The 9,054-nt window shown below is 37.6% G+C and overlaps 1 protein-coding gene across 1 annotated transcript in view; it reads left to right on the top strand.

Moving 5' to 3' along the window:
- Nucleotides 1-298: 298 nt before the first annotated feature.
- LOC128659268 (serine-rich adhesin for platelets-like) overlaps nucleotides 299-9,054 on the top strand; it is a 224,252-nt gene continuing 215,496 nt past the window's right edge. The window contains exon 1 of the transcript XR_008402320.1: nucleotides 299-628. The gene's annotated coding sequence lies outside the window, so the exon portion shown is untranslated. The remainder of the gene's footprint in view (nucleotides 629-9,054) is intronic.

Genomic DNA, 9,054 nt, shown 5'->3' with positions numbered 1-9,054 from the left:
CACACACACACACATACACACAAACACACACACATACACATGCACACACACGCACACACATACACATACACGCACACATACACACACATACACACACATACACACACACACACACACACGCGCACACACACGCACACACACATACACATACACACACACACACACACCCACACACATACCCACACACATACACACACACATACACACACACACACACACACACATACACACACACACACACACACACACATACACACACACACACACACACACACATACACACACACACATACACACATATACACACAAACAGGTGCTCAGTATTTTGCCTGTACAGTTTTAACTAAACTAGATGGCATATAACTGCTTTAGAAAACCTGTTCTTTAAATAGACTACAACCCGTTTAACCTTGACAGTTTCACTTTGAGACCGGCATTGGACTCACTGCTGTAAAAGTTATATTATTACGCAGAAGTGTTTTTTAAAATAAATAAATACAATAAGAGAGTAAATGTTCTCACCATATTATTTCTACTTATATGACCTTTTAAAAACAACTCAATTGCCTCAATCAACTGCTTACTTGCTGTCTTGGAATTTTCTCCCGAGCTAAATTATTAATCACAGGTGAGTGTTCTATGCTATCAATATACATTTTTTGATGATTTATCCCTCTCATATAAACTTCTGGTTCTTCATTTAATATTTTTTGCATGAACTATTAAGATTATATTACAGATTTGTTTTTGTAAATTTTGTGAAATTTCACAGCTGGAAAACTTTATTAAAGAAACACAACTAAGTTAAATAATAAAGACCCATACAAAAAATTTATGCATATTGAAGAATCTAATTAACTTTTATTATTTACTTTACTCACATTTCTGACTCTTTATCTTTTAATATTGTTGTTTTTTCACTTGCTGCCAGAGAAGATGGATCTAGAGTGACCCTGGAACATTTTTCATAGCAATTGATTGATGAGTGCTGGGGGATTATTTATATGAATCCCTAATTGTCCTCAACAAAGGAAATAAGTTAAACAAAAGATTATGGGCAAAATTTCCATGAATCAGACATAATAAACCAGTGACACTCGCATGGGCTGCACTAAAAAACAAACTGTCCTTGTGAGTTGAGATGTCTCCCATCCCATAGAAAGCTATGCGTTGTTTCATGAAACCCACATTTTTTCTTTCATAATTCAGACAGAGTATATCATTTAAAACAACTTTCTAATTTACTTCTAGTAACAAATTCACTTCATTCTCTTGGTATCTTTAGTTGATGGAGCAACAATGCTGTGCTGGGAGCTAGCTAAACACATCATGTGAACCAATGACAAGAGACATATACGTGCAGCCACTAATCAGCAGCTAGCTCCCAGTATTGCATTGCTGCTTAAGGGATAGTAGACCCAATGTTTTTATTTCATGATTCCGATAGAGCAGGCAATTTTAAGCAACTTTCTAATTTACTCCTATTATTATTTTTTCTTTGTTCCCCAGTAGGAAGGGGTTAAACTGCTGCTTATTTTGGGTTTTCAAATTAATGCAAAGAATACAGCAAAATTAGTGATTTTATTGGCATACGTTCAGATCTAAATATACATAGCTACTTAATACAGGGAGTGCAGAATTATTAGGAAAATTAGTATTTTGACCACATCATCCTCTTTATGCATGTTGTCTTACTCCAAGCTGTATAGGCTTGAAAGCCTACTACCAATTAAGCATATTAGGTGATATGCATCTCTGTAATGAGAAGGGGTGTGGTCTAATGACATCAACACCCTATATCAGGTGTGCATAATTATTAGGCAACTTCCTTTCCTTTGGCAAAATGGGTCAAAAGAAGGACTTGACAGGCTCATAAAAGTCAAAAATAGTGAGATATCTTGCAGATGGATGCAGCACTCTTAAAATTGCAAAGCTTCTGAAGCGTGATCATCGAACAATCAAACGTTTCATTCAAAATAGTCAACAGGGTCGCAAGAAGCGTGTGGAAAAACCAAGGCGCAAAATAACTGCCCATGAACTGAGAAAAGTCAAGCGTGCAGCTGCCAAGATGCCACTTGCCACCAGTTTGGCCATATTTCAGAGCTGCAACATCACTGGAGTGCCCAAAAGCACAAGGTGTGCAATACTCAGAGACATGGCCAAGGTAAGAAAGGCTGAAAGACGACCACCACTGAACAAGACACACAAGCTGAAACGTCAAGACTGGGCCAAGAAATATCTCAAGACTGATTTTTCTAAGGTTTTATGGACTGATGAAATGAGAGTGAGTCTTGATGGGCCAGATGGATGGGCCCGTGGCTGGATTGGTAAAGGGCAGAGAGCTCCAGTCCGACTCAGACGCCAGCAAGGTGGAAGTGGAGTACTGGTTTGGGCTGGTATCATCAAAGATGAGCTTGTGGGGCCTTTTTGGGTTGAGGATGGAGTCAAGCTCAACTCCCAGTCCTACTGCCAGTTTCTGGAAGACACCTTCTTCCAGCAGTGGTACAGGAAGAAGTCTGCATCCTTCAAGAAAAACATGATTTTCATGCAGGACAATGCTCCATCACACGCGTCCAAGTACTCCACAGCGTGGCTGGCAAGAAAGGGTATGAAAGAAGAAAATCTAATGACATGGCCTCCTTGTTCACCTGATCTGAACCCCATTGAGAACCTGTGGTCCATCATCAAATGTGAGATTTTCAAGGAGTGAAAACAGTACACCTCTCTGAACAGTGTCTGGGAGGCTGTGGTTGCTGCTGCACGCAATGTTGATGGTGAACAGATCAAAACACTGACAGAATCCATGGATGGCAGGCTTTTAAGTGCCCTTGCAAAGAAAGGTGGCTATATTGGTCACTGATTTGTTTTTGTTTTGTTTTTGAATGTCAGAAATGTATATTTGTGAATGTTGAGATGTTATATTGGTTTCACTGGTAAAAATAAATAATTGAAATGGGTATATATTTGTTTTTTGTTAAGTTGCCTAATAATTATGCACAGTAATAGTCACCTGCACACACAGATATCCCCCTAAAATAGCTATAACTAAAAACAAACTAAAAACTACTTCCAAAACTATTCAGCTTTGATATTAATGAGTTTTTTGGGTTCATTGAGAACATGGTTGTTGTTTAATAATAAAATTAATCCTCAAAAATACAACTTGCCTAATAATTCTGCACTCCCTGTAGTGATTTATAATTTTGAATTCGATCAAAAATTTTTGATAACATTTGGCATCATTGGATTTGCAGTCTCTGAAGAACTGGATTTCTGACTTTGATATCGACGGCAGCACTATCTTCCCATTGCCCCAAGTTACACTTGACTCCCAACTGTTCTTCATCCCCCACATCCAATTGCACTCTTCATCCTGTTGCAACCTCCTATGCAATATTTCCAGAACCCATCCATTTCTGGGCACTGACACCACTAAGCAACTAATCCACTTCCTGGTAATTTCCCAACATGACTACTGCAATAATCTACACACAGGCCTTCCTCTCTCCTGCCTTTTCCCCTTTAATCTACCCTAAATGCCTCTGCCAGGTGAATCTGCCTGTCCTGCCACTCTGTATCTGCTGCATCTCTCTGCGAGTTCCTTCACTGGCTCCCTTTACAGAAGAATTAAGCCTAAAAGTCTCACCCTGACCTACAAAGCCCTTACCAACGCTGCCCCCCCCAAACTGTCCTAACTAATCAACAAATATACTCCATCCCGCCCCCTGAGATACAACAATGACCTGCTGTTTGCATCTTCTATTTTCACCTCTTCCCATGCTAGACTGCAGGACTTCTCTCGTGGGGCACCAACCCACTGGAACGTACATCCTCCGGCTGTCAGACTTTCCCTTAATCTGTCTTCTTTTAAATGCTCCTTAAATACAATTTTATTCAAGGAAGCCTACCACCCAATTCAGTAACAATTCAATTCCACTTACCTAATCATTGTACTTATCTAACTTGCAGTTCTCACCTCCTGTTTCTCACCCTCCTACACTTCTAGATGGTAAGTTCCCAAGAGAATAAGGCCCTCAATTCCTCCTATATTTGTTTAACCAATTGTGTCTTGCCCTTACAAGTATTGTATCATTGTATCAATTGTACCCATGGACAGCACTATGGAGTTTTTTGGCGCCTTATAAATAATGTATATTAATGATAAATAACTCTGCACTTGGATCTCCCCAACAAAGCCACCATCCTCTCAATCCTTATTTTCTGTGAAATGTTAGTTATTATACTAATAAAGATTCATGGTGTGATGAACAGGGTTAATCAAGCCTGCACCAGTTACCAGTTTCTCACAAAAAGGTTTAACTGACCCTTTCCAAATTGACAATTTTGTCACAGTCTAGCCCCTCCAGGGAAGCCTTTGACTTAGTTCAGTGGGGCAAGGATTAACAAACACTGTCTAGTCTGTACAAGAAATTAAATAAAATGTCCAAAACTCCCCTTTAATGCCACCCATACTAAACTGTCTCTGCTGCCACCACTTTAAGATTATTATATGGGAAATCCTAAGGAAAAACACAGACTAAAAATTCCAAAATACAATTTAGTAAAAATCAATGTAAAAAAAACAGAGTACTGTTTTTAAAAGTCTCTTCAGTAATGTGGTTGAAATATTAGGCAAATGCAAAAACTTAACAAAGGAACTTTTGTTATGGACAAAAAGAGTCACAGTGCGTGTATATAAAAGAAAGAGCTAACAAACAATTACACAAAGGAATAGTTAATAAAACAAAAATTAGTAAAAACAGAATCTAATGCTGTACTAGCTCAGATATCTGTGCCAAGGGATCTGGCAAGCAAAGGCTGTCACTGTTTTCACTCAGCCTACAATGTAAAATTACAAAATGATGTGGCTGAAACAACAGCTACCTTTTTTCTGAGTTCAGGTTTATGACCAGGCTTAGAGTACACCAGGGCAGTCCAGTAAGCCTTTAAAGAAGTATTTTTTTCAAACTTTATTTTTCTAAAACATGGTTCAGTAAATATAAAAAAAGTGTGTGCAACCACGACCAAATTGCTGCTTTGCACATTGATTTCCAATGAATTATTGCTTATATACCCTTGAAGATGCAGCAGGTAGAGTATTTCATGGTCCTTCATGGTGTAAATATCTTTATGATTTTATAAACAAAAAGATACAGCAAAACAATGTCTTTGAAAATGGAATGTCACTGGGACAGGAAATCCTAGATGTATTGGTGGGAAATAGAGAATAATCACAATTGTTTTTTTCAAAGTCTTTATTTTCTAAATTGCTCCAGGAATCTGTACGTTTGAGGATCTCTAATCATGGTACAATATTTCTTGACTGGAAAATGTATTTGAGATAACCTGAGATATATTTTGGTAGCATCTGTTGTCTCACAATGGTGCTGAAAGCTTATTTCTCAGTAATAATTTTCCATATTGCTTTAGGGAGGGCTTTATTTTACATTACATGAAAACTGTTTTGCTTCTTCCAAACGTAAAAACGGTCTAACTTCTAGAAAAGCTAGGATCATTGTTGCAGCAGATATGTAAAAAATGTGGCTTCTCCTTATATTTGACACGGTGTGGACTAGTATTTTATAACAGACTGCAGAAATGCTTATAGACCCCAATAACATTATTACATTGTAGCAAGTTTCCCAAAGGGGCCTATTTATCAAGCCGTCAACCGCAAATACACTGGAATTCCGCAGCGTAATTGTGGAGAGCTTGATTCGCCTTATTTATCAAAGGCTACAGACCGGCAAAAGTAGAATTTTGTGACGTAACATACGATCCGCCGGTCTCAGTCCTTTTTCCTTGAAAAAGCTGATTCAGCGAAATGTACGTCAGAACTGTTAATGCTAATTTCTCCAGTGCATCTTTACATCTGCCTGTACACCTGGGGGAGGAGCGATTCCCACTGGTAACTAAGGGTGGACGGTTTAGCGGTTAAGTTTCTGCTTCTCAATCCACTTCCATTCAGTGTCTGGGACTGCTCTTCTGAGTAATAACGCTTATATTGTTGCTCATTTGTCCTCTGTGAAGGGTGTCTGCTGTGCATTTGTGACGCTTTTTATGTTTTTTAATAAATACCATATTTTATCATATTTGCGTGAGAGTAACTGTTTACCCACCAGTATAAAGTGGGTGTGCACATTTCCCTGAGCTTGGCTAAAGCTCCAACAAATGTGAGTAATCACTCGTGAACAAGTGTATCATATTTACCTGAAAGTGGTTACAGAGTTACACTATGTTGAGTATTTTGTTTCTTTTCCTTTGAGAGCACACAGAAGAACACGAAAGGCTGGAGACTCCAGAGAGAGCGAACATATCCTTATTTATGAACTTTTATTGATTTTTTATTGTTTTTGTATCACATTTATTTCACAGATCGATGGTTACGTCACTACAGATGTTCCGAATGCAAATTCAGCACTATCTGACTATTTTTGCTAGTTATCAAAAATCTACCAGGTACGCTCGCCACTATTCCAGCCCAGCGTACCTGGTTTTCAATCCGCCGCCCTGGAGGCGGCGGATGCCATAGGAATCAATGGGAGTCTGAAAGCAGCGAAAGCTTATGTTCGCTGCTGCCCGATATCCCATTGATTCCTATGGTATAATAAAAGTAACGTTTACACCTAACACCCTAACATGTACCCCGAGTCGAAACACCCCTAATCTGCTGCCCGACACCGCCGCCACCTACATTATACTTATTAACCCCTAATCTGCTGCCCCTACACCGCCACCACCTACATTATACTTATTAACACCTAATCTGCCGCCCAACACCGCCGCCACCTAAATAAAAGTTATTAACCCCTATCCCACCGCTCCCGGAGTCCACCTCAACTAAATAAAGTTATTAACCCCTGGCCTCCCACATCACTAGCACTTACTAAGCCTATTAACACCTAAACCGCCAGCCCCCCACATCGCCATAAACTAAATTAAACTATTAACCCCTAAACCTAACAAGCCGCTAACCTTACATTAAATATTAACTCATTCCTATCTTATAAGAAATTTAAACTTACCTTTAGATTTAAATTAAACTATATTAAACTATTAATTAGCATATTCTAACTATTATAATAAAATTACATTAAACTATATTAAATTAAATGAATGATTAATTAATCCAACCTAACTTTTAAACTAAAATTACATTAAACTATATTAAAATAAAAATGAATCTAACCTAACTTTTATACTAAAATTACATAAAACTACAAATTAAATTAAATATATTATTTTTATTTATTTAATTAAACACCTAACCCTACTAAAAAAAATTAAATCTACACTAAAAAATTACAAAGTTACAAAAATCTAAGTTACAAAAAATAACAAACACTAAGTTACAAAAAATAAAAAAGAAATTATCAAAGATTTAAACTAATTACACGTAATCTAAGGGCCCTATGAAAATAAAAAGCCCCCCAAAATAAAAAAAAAACCCTAACCTACAATAAACTACAAATAGCCCTTAAAAGGGCCTGCAAATAGAAAATACAAATACCCCCCCAACAGTAAAACCCACCACCCACACAACCAACCCCCCAAATATAAAGCTAACTAAAAAAACCTAAGCTCCCCATTGCCCTTAAAAGGGCATTTAGCTCTTTTGCAGCCCAAAACCCTAATCTAAAAATAAAACCCACCCAATAAACCCTTAAAAAATCCTAACACTAACCCCTGAAGATCGACTTACAGGTTTGAAGATCCGACATCCATCCTCCAAGAAGCCAAGAGAAGACTTCATTCAAGCGGCAAGAAGTCCTCCAAGAAGCCGGCCGAAGTCTTCATCCAAGCCAGCAGAAGTCTTCACCCAGACGGCATCTTCTATCTTCATCCATCCGGCGCGGAGGGGGTCAATCTTCAAGACATCCGACGCGGAGCATCCTCTTCTTCAGACGGACTAACGACGAATGAAGGTTCCTTTAAATGACGTCATCCAAGATGGCGTCCCTTAGATTCCGATTGGCTGATAGAATTCTATCAGCCAATCGGAATTAAGGTAGACAAAATCCTATTGACTGTTGCAATCAGCCAATAGGATTGAGCTCGCATTTTATTGGCTATTCCAATCAGCCAATAGAATGCAAGCTCAATCCAATTGGCTGATTGGATCAGCCAATAGGATTGAAATTCAATCCTATTGGCTGATTGCAACAGCCAATAGGATTTTTTCAACCTTAATTCCGATTGGCTGATCGGGAGTGTACAGATAATACAATTATAGCTCTTCAGTGATTTTAAATTGCTTTTCAGAAAGGAGGATGTCCGCTGAAATGCATTGGGCTTTTCTATATAATTCAATTTAAAGGAAAGTTAAACAGTAAATCATTGCTAAACATAATCATGTATTCAAAGCAAACATTTGAATTTGAATTATATGTAGATGTATTTTTACAATTGTAATAGATGAATAATATTGAAAATATAAATGTAAAGGTTTAGTTTCTATAAATGAATTCAGTTTCTGTAAAGTAATGGGAGCCGCCATTTGTGAACTAGATTTTTATGTATCCCTGTTTGTGCAAACAAGGCTGTTTGGAACCCCTTTTAGATTATCCTATGTTTCACACAGCCTTGTTTGGACAGACTCTTTTATTGCCTGTTTCATATCTGTACCTAAATGTCTTCAGCAGGGAAAACAAATAAGGGGCAACTTAAGTTAAACCATTGCAGCACCCATTACTTTATAGAATCTCAGTGGAATTTAGAGAACTAACAATGTTCAGAATTAAATTAATAAAAGAATATTGCAAAGATTTTGCACCACACATAATTAAACATGTTATATTGCAGTCTCATACTGTTTAATATTCCTTAAAGTAAAGCTGGAATTTGATGCTGTATTGTGTTTCGGTTTTTCATCAATAAAGATTCTTCCTTTTCATGTATACCCGTGAGCATTTTCCTTTTAGTGTACCCTATAGGTTAAAGGGAAAGTCTACTTAAAATGTTGTATTATTTGAAAAGATAGATAATCCCTTTATTATTACCTATTCTCCAGTTTTGCAGAACCAGCAGTTATATTAATATATTTTTTACCCCTAT

Source organism: Bombina bombina, chromosome 5, assembly GCF_027579735.1.
Source record: "Bombina bombina isolate aBomBom1 chromosome 5, aBomBom1.pri, whole genome shotgun sequence".
NCBI lineage: Eukaryota > Metazoa > Chordata > Amphibia > Anura > Bombinatoridae > Bombina > Bombina bombina.
This window is presented reverse-complemented; position numbering and strand designations above follow the sequence as displayed.